Source organism: Callithrix jacchus, chromosome X (assembly GCF_049354715.1).
Source record: "Callithrix jacchus isolate 240 chromosome X, calJac240_pri, whole genome shotgun sequence".
Classification (NCBI taxonomy): domain Eukaryota; kingdom Metazoa; phylum Chordata; class Mammalia; order Primates; family Cebidae; genus Callithrix; species Callithrix jacchus.
The window spans coordinates 9558147-9574175 of record NC_133524.1 but is presented as its reverse complement, the minus strand read 5'-3'; the positions used below and the strand labels follow the sequence as shown (position 1 = coordinate 9574175).

At 46.8% G+C, this 16029-nt stretch overlaps 1 long non-coding RNA gene across 1 annotated transcript; it reads left to right on the top strand.

Annotated features, from left to right (window-relative positions):
- Nucleotides 1–5208: 5208 nt before the first annotated feature.
- On the top strand, nucleotides 5209–13104 carry LOC118150639 (uncharacterized). The gene is made up of 4 exons (XR_004738788.3): nucleotides 5209–5587; nucleotides 6037–6158; nucleotides 6765–6917; nucleotides 7081–13104. It is a non-coding gene; the product is annotated as an uncharacterized LOC118150639 (long non-coding RNA).
- Nucleotides 13105–16029: the final 2925 nt, after the last annotated feature.

The following is a 16029-nucleotide window of genomic DNA, read 5'->3' as shown; positions in this document are numbered from 1 at the left end:
ACTAAGGGCTAGGACCAATACTCCTCCACATCAGCTAAGGTGACTGAGGCCTGTGCAAATTCATTGCGAATCAGCCTTCATTTAAATAATGATTGTGCAGTCAGAGACCATGGCTGGGAGCCAATGTTGGCTGGGGTCTAAATGGCACACATGGGATTAATAACATCAAGCATGGAGATACTGGCGAAAAGTGGGAAGGAGAGCAGGAACACGCTCTCTTTTATTCACTACTGAGAATTCTCCTTCCAACTTATTTTAGAATTAACTACAAGATCGGTTTAGTCAATGAAGAGACTGGAGCATTTTCTTTTCTTTCTTTGCTTACTTTTTGAGACAGGGTCTCACTCTACCGCTCTAGGTTGGAGCACAATGGCGTGGTCTCAGTTCACTGCAACCTCTGCCTCCTGGGCTCAAGTGATCCTCCTGCCTCAGCCTCCTGAGTAGCTGGGACTACAGGCACCTGATTCCATGCCTGGCTATTTTTTTTTAAACTTTTATTTTTTGAGACAGAGTCTCTCTCTGTTGCCCGCGCTGAGCGCAGTGGCGCGATCTTGGTTCACTGCAACCTTCGTTTTCCAGGTTCAAGTGATTCTCCTCCATCAGACTCCTGAGTAGCTGGGATTACAGGCACCCGCCACAATGCTCCACTAAATTTTGTATTAATCCCAGCACTTTGAGAGTCTGAAGTGAGGGATCGTTTAAGTCCAGGAGTTTGAGTCCAGCCTGGGCAACATGGAGAAACCCCATCTCTACAAAAATACAAATATTAGCCAGGTGTGGTGGTGTGCCCCTGTAGTCCCAGCTATTAAGGAGGCTGAGGTAGGAGGATCAATTAAGGCTGTGAGGTTGAGGCTGCAGGGGGCTGGGATAGGGCCACTGCACTCCATCCTGGGCAACCAAGCAAGATTCCATCTAAAAAGAAAGAAAGAAAGAAAAAGAAACCTGGTGCCCACTGGCAGTCTCGCCCCATCCGTTCCCTCCCCTCACCAGCAACAACCACTATTCTACTTTCTGTCTCTAGCCTGTTCTGGACATTTCTTAAAAAAGAAATCATATGATATGTAGCCTTTTGTGTCTTAGCATAGTGTTTTCAAGGTTCAACCACGTTTCAGCATTTCAGAGCTTCATTTCTTTCTGTGGCTGAATAATATTCCATTATACGGATAGAGCACACTTTGTGTATTCATTTACCTATCGAGAGGCATTTGTGTTGTTTCCACTCTCGGGCTCTCATGGATGATACCGCTGTGAGCTTTCATCTAGCAATCTGTGGATGCATGCTTTCATTTCTCTTGGGTGGATAGATACGGTTGATCACATTGTAACACTAAAATTATTGATTAAAAGAACTGAGGGTCCACTATGAGAGCCAGCATTCTGAAGATACCAGAATGGCTCTGGAGTTAATTCTCTCTTACTAAAGAAATGGAAGTCAAGGGGTGATGCTTTGTGGAAAGCAAGGCTGTGTATTGTTCTCAAATTTCTTCTTTTTATTTTCAATATTCCTCATCAAGTTGTGTGATGAATGCAAAAAGAGGGGTTCTGTCAAGCCAACCACTAATCACCTGGGGGACTCTTCATAAACTCAGACCATGGGCTTTGAGCCTGTGAAGTTCATCATTAACATATGACTGTCGTCTTTCACTGTGATGCCAAATGGTGTCCCACACTGAGATTTGTGCCTTTCATTTAAAAGTCACTCAGGGCCGGGTGTGATGGCTCACGCCAGTAATCCCAGCATTTTGGGAGGCCGAGGCGGGTAGATTACTTGACGTCAGGAGTTTGAGACCAGCCTGGCTAACATGGTGAAACACTGTCTCTACTAAAAATACAAAAATTAGCCGGGTGTGGTGGTGTGTGCCTGTGGTCCCAGCTACTCAGAAGGCTAAGGCAGGAGAATCACTTGAATCCAGGAGGCGGAGGTTGCGGTGAGCTGAGACTGTGCCACTGTTCTCCAGCCTAGGGAATAGAGAAAGACTCCGTCTCCAAAGTAGAATAAAATAAAAGCGGCTCAGTGTATATGTAATCAGTGATATCCACTATCTTGCTAAATGCACATATGTATATATATCAATATGTAAAAAACTCTAGCAGAGAATATAACAGAAGGGAACCTTTCCACTCCCTACCATCAATATTTACGCTTTGCAGGACACTCCTAGAACGTGGTGGGCAGTGCTTTGGAAGAGAGGGCTCCTCCCAGGGTTCTGGGATATTGGGATATTGGTGATGCCCTCCAGACACTTGGAGCACCCCCTAATCTCCAAAAGTGGTTTTGCTCACCCACTTTTCTTTTCTCTTTTTTTGTTGAGATAGCGTCGCGCTTTGTCATCCAGGCAGGAGTGCAGTGGCACGATCATGGCTTACTGCAGCCTCAACCTCCCAGGCTCAAACAATCCTCCCACCTCAGCCCCCCAAGTAGCTGTCACCCTCTTTTCTGATATAAGATCTCACTAAGGTCAAGAATCAGCTTGAGGCTTGGAAACTTGGCCAATGTTTTCTGCCTTTAACTCTAGAAAGTTTCAAACAGGAATTCCAAACAACCCCAGAGCAGGCAATGACAACAGACGGACCCACGGTGCAGAGGAAACTGTATTCATTTCTTGCACCGAAGCTGGTGAAGAAAAGACTTATGTGATTACACGATGGGGAGTACTTTAGGATACCATCCTTAAACGTTAAACAAGAGGAATACTGTGCAACAGGGAAATGGTTGCTACATTCTGGCATATACGATTCCAGCGGATGGAATTTAAGCCCTCATTTAAAGCATAATTTTGAAAAATATTTAGTGACTTAGAAAAATATTTATTTTTTAAGGCTAGGTAACCAAATAGGAATGCTGAACCATTTATACAGAGCGAGCCGATTTTACCACTTACCTCCCCTCCACCCTCAACTCCCATTTTTGGATGGGAAAATTCTTCCGCACAGAAGAAAACGACAGGCACGTCATGAATGCAAATGTCAACGTTAGTTTTCTCTGGGAATTTTTATTTTCTTGGACAGAAAAGTGCCTACACTTTGTTTTCTATTAGGAAGAGAAGACATTCTTTAACATCTAAGTAGTAAAGCCAGAGCGAAGCGAAGAAGCCCCTTCGCCCATAAGATGGCTTAAGAATGCTGTCCTAGCATCTTCCATAACTCCTCGAATCCCCTTGCTTAGGGGGCATCTGATGCGCAGGTGCACACGGCAGCTACTGGGCCCCAAATCTGGGGTGTTCTTACTCAGGGATTTAATTATAGGGCCGGGTAGTCAGGAGCAGGTCTCCCGCTGCAGAAATCCTTTTTGACCTTCAGCAGAGACAGAGCCCTAAAACTTTGGGCCTGACTTTCCCTTCCCCAACTCCTCCTCCTGTCCCTCCCAGGAGCTCCTTCACCCCCAGAGACTCCTTTCTTTATCTCTGTCCCAAGTGCCTCTCTACCCAGGCCTTCTCAAGAGCTCGCCCGCAGCAAGACCCCTCTGGCGTCCCCTTTCCTGTTTCAGAGTGTAGCGGGGTTCTGGGGATCACAGCCACCGCAAGAGCCCTGGGATCGCCCGGGGAGGAACCGGTGAGCCTGAACTGTGTTTGGAGAGCACAGGGAGACACCCGCGCCTGCGGCCAGAGCCGTGGGGACAGGGTGCTGCGAGTGCGCAGCTCTTCTAAGGTCCTCGGTAATTCTTTCCCGGCCCGTGTAGGGCGCCTGCGAAGACCCGCCCCAGGAGTCTGATCCTGGGGGAGGGGAGGAGGCTGGAAGACGTAGGGGAGGAGGGAGGCTGTGGCCGAAACCGCACTGTGGGGATGGGAGGCTAGGAGAGGGAAGAGAGGGAGAGAGAGGGGATGAAAAGCAGAGGAGGAGGGGGAAGGGAGGAGGAGGAGGAGGGAGGCGTGCAAAACTGAGGAGGGAGGGGGTGAAAAGTAGAGAGGGGAGAGGTGGAGGGAAGGAGGGGGAGGGTAAAATGCAGGGGGGAGGGGAGGAGGGGGTGAAAGCAGCGGGGTAGGGGGAGGGGAGGAAGAGGGAGGGGGTGAAAAGCAGAGGGGGAGGAGGAGGGGAGGAAGGGGGAGGGGAGGAGGGGGGTGAAAAGCAGAGGGGGGAGGGGAGACGGAGGGAGGAGGATGGGAGGTGAGGGAGGGAGGGAGGAGGAGGGGAAGTGAAAAAGGGGTGAGGGGGAGGGGAAGTAAAACAGGGAGGAGGGGGAGGGGAAGTAAAAGAGGGAGGGGGAGGGGCGCCGCCCAGCCTCTTTCCGGAGGAGACTCATTTAGATGCAATGGCCAATGTTTTTTTAAAGCAGACTGTATAAATTTACAGTTTCCTTTTCAGCTGAAGCAGACAATGTTAAAACACATTAGATTTTCTGTTTCGGAATGCAAATTAAACATAGGCAAGCTCTTGGAAGGCTTCATTGAGGGCTTAAGAAAATGGGAGACTGAAAATGTCGATACTTGAGCAAGGCAAGAGATCTTAGCCTTGTTGCAGTGTGGTCGTGTGTGTGTTTACTTAAAAAGAGAAAATTGCTTAATATTAAAACGGCCCAAGCCTTCTTTGAACATAACAGGAAGCACTGCTTAAAAACAAATTTTTTTTTTATAGCCACCATTTATTTGTCAGCGCACGGGGTGGGGGAGGTCGGTGCGGTTAAGGCAGGGTGGCGGTAGTGATACAGACGCTCCCCAAAGCCGGCTCACCCGGCCTTCCAACCCCAAGGAGTGGAATCTAGCAGCAGCCCCCAGGCACTCCCCCTCTCATCTAGAAATGACTTTCCTAAATAGCTGTCACTGTAAACTAGGTTCCTTTCTGTTCTCTGTCCCCTTTTCTCACCCCAAAAGCAAAAGCAACAAAAACACAACCTAATAGAAAAGCCTCTCCCACCCCAGCTAAAAACAAGCAGGGCACTCGCCCCAGACTCTGTATCCGCTGTTCCTGCCCCCGTTATGGGAGCCTCGTGGGCTATTTTCTGCTCTTTTCTCCCCCTGGAGAGTTATTTAAGGCCTTTAAATGCCATTCTGTGCACACATAACTTAAAAATGGTCTGGCACGGGGGAAAAGTTGGCAAATGTCTAGTTCACAATCTGTTGTCATTATGTGAAGCCAGATTCAGTAAAAACTCTATTGGCTCCGGGAGCCAGGTTATGCAATATCTTAAAAGGGTTTGGGGATGTGTCTGTGGGAGGGGGAAGGAAACCTGAGAGGGGAAATAGGAATCTGGGTGTCACATGTAAATTTGCTGTACTGGGAGTGGCCCTGGACACAGACGGGTGTAGGGAGCTGCCCGTTTCAGTCTTAAGAGCAAGAAGCCCCCTTCCCCTGCATTTTAACTGTGTGGGCTTTGAAAATGGGAGGGAACTGAAGGCATCCCTGAGTCATGAGTGTTCCTGGAGGGTCTTGACATTGAGATGATGAGTGGGGATGGGCCCGAATGAGCTGTCTAGGGCTGCGATGGTAGAACAGCAGACATGGATTCCCTCACATTCTGGAGGCCACAAGTCTGAAACCCAGGTGTCACAGGGCTGCTTTCTTCCGCAGCCGCTCTCGGTGGCTGGTAGACGGCCTGTGTCCTCGGGTGGTCGTCCCTCTGTGCGTGCCTGCGCCTTCACCGCCTCTTCTTGTAAGGACTCCAGTCCTACTGGACCAGGACCCACCCTAATGACCTCATTTTCATTTAATTACCTCCTTAGAGATTCTGTTTCCAAATACAGTCACATTCCAAAAGGTAGTGGGGATTAGAGCTTCGGCCTTTGAATTTTAGGAGTTATTCCCCATTATAGGATTGGGAGAACGCTTAAGAGGCTTGATAAGGGAAGCAGAGAGGGTGGGGAAGGAGCTTGTCCCACCCCTGGGCACTCGGGCCTCGGGGTGCCCCTGGCTCCTCAGCCCCTGGGTTTGCAGACCGGAGAACAGGGCTGCTGCCAGCGAAGTGGGCGGGGGTGGGGGGGTGGGGTGGGGGTGGGGGTGGGGGTGGGGGCAGGGTAGCTGTTAACTGCTAGACTTGGGCCTCTCGCCCATTTGACAGCTGCATTTTTAATTCTCTTTTGGAATATTCCTTCTGTGTTGCAGTTTCACCGTAGCCTGAGAGCCAGCTGGATAAACTGCTAGGGACACAGGATTCCCGAGTGACAGCGCAGGGCAGCAGTGCTGTCGCGGTGTCCTGTTCACATCACACCGGGAGGGAGCCGCAGGTAATTCTGCAGACTAAAGGAGGGAAGGAGCAGGCTCACCCTGTGGGTTTTCAAGACGTTAATTTAAGTTAATTTAATCTTCGTTGTCTGTACTTGACAGAAACCATAAGGCTTTATCCAAAGTGGTATCTTTTGTGGTGGGTGAAACAATTATCAGTCATTGTTAAGAAACAGGGTCTTCTCCTTGGCCACTGAAAAACTCTGAAATGTGAGGAGAAATATCAAGGTTGTGGATGATCTGATATCATGAATTTTCTCAGGAAAGAGATGCCCAGAGGTGAAAGTGTATTGGAGCTTCCATCTCTGTGGCTTTTTTTAAATTAAATTGTACTTTAGGTTCTGGGGTACATGTGCAGAGCATGCAGGGCTGTTGCATAGGTACAGACATGGCAATGTGGTTTGCTGCGTCCATCCCCCTGTCTCTTATATCTGTCATTTCTCCCCATGTTATCCCTCCCAAACTCCCCACACCCCGCTGTCCCTCCCCTAGCCCCCCCCACAGACCCCAGTGTGTGATGCTCCCTCCCTGTGTCCACGTATTCTCACTGTTCATCACCCGCCTATGAGTGAGAACATGCGCTGTTTGATTTTCTGTCCTTGTGTCAGTTTGGCTTTTGTTAAGGTTTGGTTCCAAATAGTGGTGTCTCCAGAGAGCTGATGATCTCAGAATGCTTTTGAATTTGCACAGCGAAGCCTTCAAGTCCTGCCTTGGCAGTTTCAACAGAAGCATAAAGGATTCAAGGAATCACAGACATGATGGTGAGGACAGTTTTGGTGGTGATTTTCTTGGCAAAGCCCTGGGGAGCCGGCTGGCTTGGTCAGCTGTGGGCAGAGTTTGTCCTTTCCCTCTGGGGAAAATCCACTTTGTCCAGGACACTCCCAAGTCCTTAGGGCCATTTGCAATCTTTCCCCCTTTATTCAGGCTCACCTCTCCCTTTACGGAACAGCTGAGTGTCCCTGGAGGCTCCAAGTCTTCTCTCCTTCTGAATTGTGCCAGCAGGAATCTCTATCGGGGTTCCTAGGAATTCTGCATCTGAGTGAACGCAAACCTTTTGTACAAATGTCCAGTAGGTGATTCATTAGAGGTCAGAGGCAGGGGAAATAGAATTCGCTCATTCTTTCATGCCTGTTGTTTCCTTCTTCTAAACTCTTGCTTCTTTTTTGTGTATTTCTTTTTTTGAGACTGAGTTTCCCTCTGTCGCCCAGGCTGGAGTACAATGGCATGATCTCAGCTCACCGCAACCTCTGCCTCCCAGGTTCAAGCAATTCTGCTGCCTCAGCCTCCCTAGCAGCTGGGATTACAGACATGTGCCACCACGCCTGGCTACTTTTGTATTTTTAGTAGAGACAGAGTTTCTCCATGTTGGTCAGGCTGGTCTTGAACTCCTGACCTCAGATGATTCACCCACCTCAGCCACCCAAAGTGCTGGGATTACAAGTGTGAGCCACTAAGCCCGGCCCTTTTGTGTGTGTTTTATTTTGTTCGCCTTAGCTCCTTAAGTCAGGGAGGGTTGGAAGGGAAGGAAGGTGTTTGAAACATACGAATGAGAAATGAACAAAAATTTGCTGCTTAGAGACAGCACTAAAGGCAGGTGAAAATATGTGTGGTGGACGTTGGTGGTTTTTGTCTGACTCCGTGTTCAGTCCCATCTTTTGGTTAAAACAACTCGAGTTTTCTTTGGGTAACACAGGCTGTTACTCTCAGGCACTGGGATACAGAGGTTAGCTCCAGTGGGGGCGGCCCAGGTCTGGCTAAACGGCATCTCATATTCCTTGGCCACAGTGACTTGTTAAGGAAGGATCTATGACCTGTCGTGACCCAGAGACAGCCAGATCTGGGCTTCTATTAGAATTCTTGATAAAGGGTGTTTGTTTTTGTGTTTTCGTTTGTTCTTTTTGCTAGGGTTGCTAAACAGATAGAGGTAAACCCGGTGATGAAAAAACCCATCATTCTTGTCACTCCTTGAGACTGAAAATGGCACTGAGGAATATGGAGCTAAGGGGTGAGACCTCCCTGAGTAGCATGGGAACACCTGGATCTAGCCAAGCCTGAAGGCCACACATGACATTTTCAGTTATGTGAACCAGTGTGTTTCCTTTCCTTTCTTTCTTTTCTTTCCTTCTTTCTTTCTCCCTCCACATTTGACTTGAGTTTCAAATGTTTGTCACTGAAAACTGTTCTTGGTTTACTGAAATGCTAACCTCTATTTTGTAGAGCATTAAAATTATAGGCCAGGCACAGTGGCTCATGCCTGTAATCCCAGCAATTTGGGGGGCCAAGATGGGCAGATAACCTGAGGTCGGGAGTTTCAGACCAGCCTAACCGACATGGAGAAACCCAGTCTCTACTAAAAATACAAAATTAGTTGGGTGTGGTGGCACATGCCTGTAGTCCCAGCTACTAGGGAGGCTGAGGCAGCAGAATTGCTTGAACCCAGGAGACAGAAGTTGCGGTGGGCCGAGATTGTGCCATTGTACTCCAGCCTGGGCAACAAGAGCAAAACTGCATCTCAAAAAGAAAAATAATTATAATTTGATGCTGTTGGAGCCACAGAGCGTTTTCCTCCTTCCCTTTCACTTTTTATTATGACTTATGACTTATAAATGTTAAAGAGCATTCCAGACACATATACATGTTAGTGAACCTGTGATTTCCCGAGGGAAGAGGCAGAACATTGCCATTTGCTCAGAGGTCTCCTACTGTTACCACCCTACTAGAAGTCTCTCACCATTGGAAGCTACTACTATTTGGAATTTTGGGAAAATCATCTTGCTTTTCTTTTCTTTTTAAATTATTTTCTCTATGTACGCACACTCAAAAAGAATTAATTTTGTGTTAATGGAATCATGTTATTGTGTTAATGGAAGCATGTATCTTCTGGGGTCTTGCATCTGTCACCAACATCGTATGTGCAACGTTCCTCTCTGCTGTTGCGGTAGCTCATTCATTCTCAATGCCATCATAGCATCCCACATGTGACAGTATGCAATGTAGCCATTAGAGAGTACCCTGTGTACTGGCTGTTTACTGTAGATAATTTATTGAAGTCAATCAGTGCAACAGAGCTCATATTGGAAATAAACTGAAATGTACATCACTCTGTGCAAAAGCCCAGTCTTGAATCAGCCCAGCCATCTGCCTCCCTTGGTCCACATCCAAGCAGTTGATGGCTCCTAAGGAAAAATTGCATAACTGAGCAAATCTGTGTTACTACAGCATTGTGATCTTCAACCCCAGCTGAGCCCTCCTGAGAGCAAGCGATTCTATGTATCCCTCTTTAACCCTGTCTTCCATCCTTTGTTAAATGATCAGTGCTTCCCCCAACCCCTTCCCTGCACATTCTCAGCAGATGGCATTGCCTCTTTATGGAGGTCATTGGGCAGGAAGTCCTTTCATTTCTTAACTTGGCAGCAAGGAACCTTATCTACATCCACACCCTTCTTGCCTGCCCATTAGTTTCAGGGCCCAGTTTTCCTGCTTCTTTTTCAGGTCACCTGCACTTGTGCCCTGCACCCCTCTGGTACCTCCTATCCTTGTCTTCTTGCTCTCCCTTCTCTACACGGGACAATCTGACGCTGTCTGTGCAAGTCCTTTGCCTTAAACCTCATCTTAATTGTCCCCTTGTGGAACTGGATGTTTTCACTTCTCACCTGAATTATTGCACCAGTCTTCCTGATTGGTGTCCCTTTAACGCTTGCCTCTTTTTGTTCAAGCTATATTCCTCTACAGAAGCCAGAATATCGTTTCTGAAATGCACATCTGACAATGTGAATCTGTGTTCATTTCCTGGGGTGGCTGTAGCAAATCACCACCAACTGGGGGTGGCTTACAACAGCAGAAATGCTTTCCTCATAGTTCTGGAGGCCACAGGCCCGAGATCAAGGTGTCAGCAGGGCTGGTCCCTTCTGGAAGCTTCTGGGAGGGACTCCATCCCATGCAGCTCTCTTAGCTTCCAGGGGTGGCGGCGGGTGGGGGGGAGCCGCAATCCTTGGTGCTCCTTGGCTTGCAGACTCACTGTCACTCCAGTCTCTGTCTCTGTGTTCACATGGTGCTTTTGTCTCTGCCTCTAATCTCCCTCTCCTTTCTCTTATAAGGACACCAGTCATTTGATTTGGGGACCACCCTAAATCCAGTGTGGTCGCACCTCGGAATTCTTGTAATTACATCTGCAAAAACCCCGATTCTAAATAAGGTCACATTCTGAGGTTCTGGGAGTTCAAAGTTAGATGTATGTTTTGGGAGCTGCTATTCAGCTCATCGTATACCCTCTTGCTGAAAACCCTTCTGTGGTCTCTCATTTCCCTGCAGGGTATAATCCAAATCCCTCAGCCTGGAATACAGGCCCTTCCTCAACTGCCCTTCTGCAACCTCAGCTGCACGGCGTCCTGGCCCCACGTGCCTGCCATATACTTCATTCTTCCATGTGAACCGATCTCACTCTCCCAGGGTCTCTCTGGTCTTTTCTTTGTTATTCAGTCCCAGCCCTGCAGTGTCCTCCTTGCCTCTGGACTCTTCCATCTTCTTCCAAGTCCGTGGAGTGCCCTGTGTAGACTGTCAAGAGGCCACACAACCAAGTCAGAGACAACCAGCATGGCAGACTGGAAAGGGGAATTATATTAGGAAGGCTTAATCTAAAAAAAAAAAAAAAGTCAAAATACACCTACTCAGAAATCACCTGCAAGTAGACCAAAAAACACCTCATTAAAGAATGGAATTGCTTATGAAACAGCCACCATTTCCCATTGTACAGAAATTGCTTATGATTGTCAATAAGGAAGGGGAAACATGAGCTGTGGCTGTGGAATTTGGAGATGTAACTGGATGTTGCGGAAATATTTAAACAGAATTCTGTTTGTCTGCACCTTATGGCTAGATAACTAGACCATGCTATGAGTAGGTAAGTCTGCATTTTAACAGCATATTTAAATTACGGCCGAGTTCCTAGACAGAACTGAATGGCTGATGACCAAACAGTGTGCTTAGTGGGGAGATCAATTTCCAGAACTCTGGCTCATGGGGGAAAAGCAGACTTTGGCATCTGTTGGCTGCTGGGAACACAGGAGGAAGACTCTCTGGAAACCTGATGTTGGGGGTGGGTTTTTATGGTTACTTGATTTTATTTCATTTTTAGTTTATTTTTTTATTGTGGTAAAATATACATAACACAAAGTTTGCTATTGTAACCATTTTTAAGTGCACAAGTCATTGGCATTAAGCGCATTTATCTTGATTTTATTTCCTCTTATTAAGGAATTCTAGATTGGACATACAGTAAGATAACTTCAAGTGATGTCAAAAATGCAGACTGTTGGCCAGACTCAGTGGCTCACCTTGGGAAAAGATTTCTTTTCGGCCAAGTGTGGTGGCTCATGCCTGTAATCCCAGAACTTTGAGAGGCTCAGGCAGGCGGATCACTTGAGCCCGGGATTTTGAGGCCAGCCTGGCCAACTTGGTGAAACCACGTCTCTACTAAAAATACAAAAATTATCCGAGCGTGGTAGTGTGTGCCTGTAATCCCAGCTACTCGTGAGGCCAAGGCAGGAGAATCACTTGAACCTGGGAAGCGGAGGCTACAGTGAGCTGTGATGGTGACACTGCACTCCAGCCTGGTTGACAGACCGAGACTCTGTCTCAAACAAACAAATAACCAAATAAACAAAATACTTCTTTCTGTCGTTGGTTTCAAAAATATAGACTGCCAAGTGTCTACTTTTTTGAGACAGCGTCTTGCTCTGTTGCCCAAGCTGGAGTGCAGTGGCACAATCACGGCTCACTGTAGCCTCAACCTCCTGGGCTCAAGCGATCCTCCCACCTTCACCTCCCAAAGTGTTGAGATTACAGGCATGAGCCACTATGCCTGGCCGAAAAGAAATCTTTCTGCCCAATATGAAATTTGAAAATTTGCTGGACTGTGTTCTCCCGGTACAGGGAGAAGGAAACAACTCTTTTGGAAGCCTGCTGATACCATGCAGGCTGCTGTTTTGCAGAGGATTTTATGCTTTCTGTACTGGAGTGACCATTCTGGTTTGCAGAATGAACGTATCTCAAGACGAGGTGGGCAGGCCGTCAGCAAAATAAGAGGAAAAGATGGTACCACCACAAATGCAGAGGCCGTGAGGACTGAACGTGTATCCCCAGAATTTTGGACACTTGACAAGCCCTCCCAATGCCTCACTTGTAACTGAGACTATACTCTGAAATGATAAGGGAAACACCGAAAACAAAATATTCTGGTTTGGAAGTGGAATTATTTCAGCCTTCTCCTGGGTTGTAATGTTCCTTTAACCTCATTAATGTGCACAGTTTTAAAAAAATTTGTTTCAACTGAAAGAAAACCTTCATTTTGCATGGAAACCTCTTTTGAGCAATCATTAACTAATGGATTGATGGTGAGAAATTTGACTCCACATGGAAATTAACTTGCAAAAGCATGACATAAAGCTTCTCTGTTCTTTCTGTGAGAAATTTTTTCCCAAATGGTTTTCAAGACGAGTAAAAGGAAAAGTGCATAATTGTGGCTGTCACTAGATCTTCTCCTTCATTTTGGGGGTCTGTTCTTACTTATTCGAATCATGTAGATAACTGCTTATGCCACAATTGCCCACCGATTCACTCATCTGTAAAGAGTCCCCCGACTAACCCCAACTGCCCTCTCACCTGACAGTCCTCTGTTCCACACAATCCAATTTTCACCTGTGCTTTCAACTCTGTTACAGTTGCCTTAGGAAGAAACCACATATGGAAGGCTCTGTGTTGGAGAAATATTGAGCTGTCTCACCAATTTTTCAGATATGGGAAACGGAACACACAAGCCCTGTTTTTTACCACTTGGATTCTTATGTGGGTTCTCAGACAGCTCTCACGTTCTAAAATTACTCTTCGGACATCTCATTGTCCATTCCCAAGCTCTTCATTTTGACTGATTCTAAAAGGGCTGGCCCATAGTCCCTCGAGGCAAAACGGAGACATTGGTGATTATTATTTTTTCCACAGCAATAAGAAAAGTTATTTGTAGTCATTCTTTTTAATTTTTTTTGCGACAGTCTCACTCTGTTGCTTACGCTGGAGTGCAGTGGTGTGATGATAACTCACTGCAGCCTCCAACTCCCTGGATCAAGCAATCCTCCAGCTTCAGCCTCCCGAGTAGCTGAGATTACAGGCACCCACCACCATACCCAGCTACCTTTTGTATTTTTAGTAGTGATGGGATTTCACGATGTTGGCTAGGCTGGTCTCGAACTCCTGACCTCAGGTGATCCACTCACCTCGGCCTCCCAAAGTGCTGGGATTATAGGTGTGAGCCACCATGCCCAGTCGTATAGTCAACTCTTTTTTTTTTTTTTTAGACGGAGTTTTTGCTCTTGTTACCCAGGCTGGAGTGCAATGGCGCGATCTCGGCTCACCGCAACCTCCGCCTCCTGGGTTCAGGCAATTCTCCTGCCTCAGCCTCCTGAGTACCTGGGATTACAGGCACGCACTACCGTGCGCAGCTAATTTTTTGTATTTTTAGTAGAGACGGGGTTTCACCATGTTGACCAGGATGGTCTCAATCTCTTGATCTCGTGATCCACTGCCTCAGCCTCCCAAAGTGCTGGGATTACAGGCGTGAGCCACTTCGCCCAGCCCCGTATAGTCAACTCATTGTAGACTCTTGATTCTGCGAGTCCCTTATTTGCTTTGTAAAGCGTTCCTTGGGTTTGAGTGAGACAAAACTTTTTTTTTTTTCCTTTAAGCAAACTTGCTTAAGAGGGAGATAGCTTCTGTGTTTCACTTGCAGACTCATTTGTTGGTGTATGACCCATCTTCAGGGGGTGCAGGCAGGGGCTTCTGTCTGACACCCAGCAACCCTTGGGCTGGATGAATGTATCCTTAATGTATCCATTTTTCCTTTTTATTTTCTTCTCCTTTGTTTCTTTCTCTCTCTCTTTTTTGACAGAGCCTTGGTCTATTCCCCAGGCTGGAGTGCAGTGGTTTGATCTCAGCTCACTGCAACCTCCACCTCCTAGATTCAAATGATTCTCCTGCCTCAGCCTCCCGAGTAGCTGGGATTACAGGTGTGCAACACCATGCCCGGCTAAGTTTTGTATTTTTAGTAGAGACAGAGTTTTGCCATGTTGGACAGGCTTGCCTCAAACTCCTGGACTCAAGTGGTCTGCCCACCTTGGCTTCCCAAAGTGCTGGGATTATAGGCATGAGTCACCACGCCCAGCGGACTGTATTCTTAATTGATTAACAAGGCCAGTGGGTGTGCTCCCATGAGCAATTTTCAAAATGAATTGAATGTCTGCACGAGCAAAGCAAAGACTTCCGGCGTCATCTTTGGCAGAGCTTACGGGAGGAGAGGCATCTCAGCAGGCCTGGTCTTTGCTTGCTACCCCTCACTTGAGTTTTAACTGACAAGCAGGAGGGTTCAGGGACAGAGTCTTGGGGGCCAGATAAAATACAGGACACTGGGTTGTGTTTGAATCTCAGGTATGCAACGAATGACGTTTTAGTGTAAGTATGTCCCAAATATTACTTGGGATCTTTTTGGATGAGCAGAAAGCCTCACAAAAAGCACATTCTCACAATCACTGCGTAATTGGACGTGTCTGAAGCCGCAGCCTTAAGTGGAAACTGCATTCTTTTTCCTCTTTTTCTCTTCTCACTTGGCATGCTCTTCAGATGTGCAGGGACCAGTGTGACCAGTAGTCACCGGTGGCTAGGGAGCACTTGAACCGAGGCTAGTCTGAATTGAAATGTCATCTGATCAGTGTAAAACACACCAGACTTCCAGACTTCCAAGCCTTTGTATGCAAAAAAATAGAACATTTCTCATTAATAACTTAATATTCCTTAAGTGTTGAAATGATCCTATTTTGCATATACTGGGCTAACAGGTGTTATTAAAATTAACTTTCCCTATTTCTTTTTACTGATTTAATATGGCTACTGAGAGCTTTAAAGTTACACATGCTACCTGCACTTCATTTCCGTTTGATAACTGCACTTTAGAGCTGGGATTGGTGGACTTTCTGTAAAGGGCCAGTAGCAAACCTCTTAGGCTTTGTGGTAGATGGGGGCACTGTCTTAATTATTAACTCAGTTGTCTCCAGCCATGGACAATATGCACATGAGTGCGGCTGGATGCTAATTCGTCTTTATTTAAAAAGCCTTATTTGGCTTGCAGGTGTATTTATTGACCCCTGCGTTAGAGATTCTGTGGGGTTTTTAGGTCTAATTTTTAAATGGCTTATCTTTGTGTCTCTAAGTCTTATTGATTTGGACAGAGCGAGAAAATATTGTTAAAGGGACAATTTACCCTTTGCAAGATGGTTCAAGTACTACATAGAAAAGTGTTGGCAGGATATTGCATTTTATTTTTTAAATAAGGGAGAAGAAAAAGCATGCATGTGGTGGCTAGTGCATTGGTCTTTACTGTGTCGGAGCCTCCTGGATAGGTGGATTGCCGTCTATCATGAGGAGACAAAGAGAATCCAGGAGGTCACATTTTGTCCTGAGTCCTGTAGAAGTGAAGGGCACACTGAATACACACTGCATTGAAAACATAGTGGTACCATCTAACAGAGGTTGAAGAGATGAGGCTGGGGCAGGACCTCGCGCCTGCCTTCCCAGCGCTTTGGGGAGCCGAGATGGTAGGATCGCTTGAGCCCAAGAGTTTGAGGCTGCAGTAAGCCATGATTGTGCCACTGTACTCCAGCCTGGTCAACAGAGTGAGACCCTGTCTCGAATGAACAAACAAGATGAAATTACGGCAATGGGGAGGCTTAAGTCACTGGTAAAGGGGAAATACTTTTTACAAGGAACTGCTGTGCTAAATCCCTTTCCTTACCAAATTAAAACATTTTATCTACTGAGAGCATGGCATGA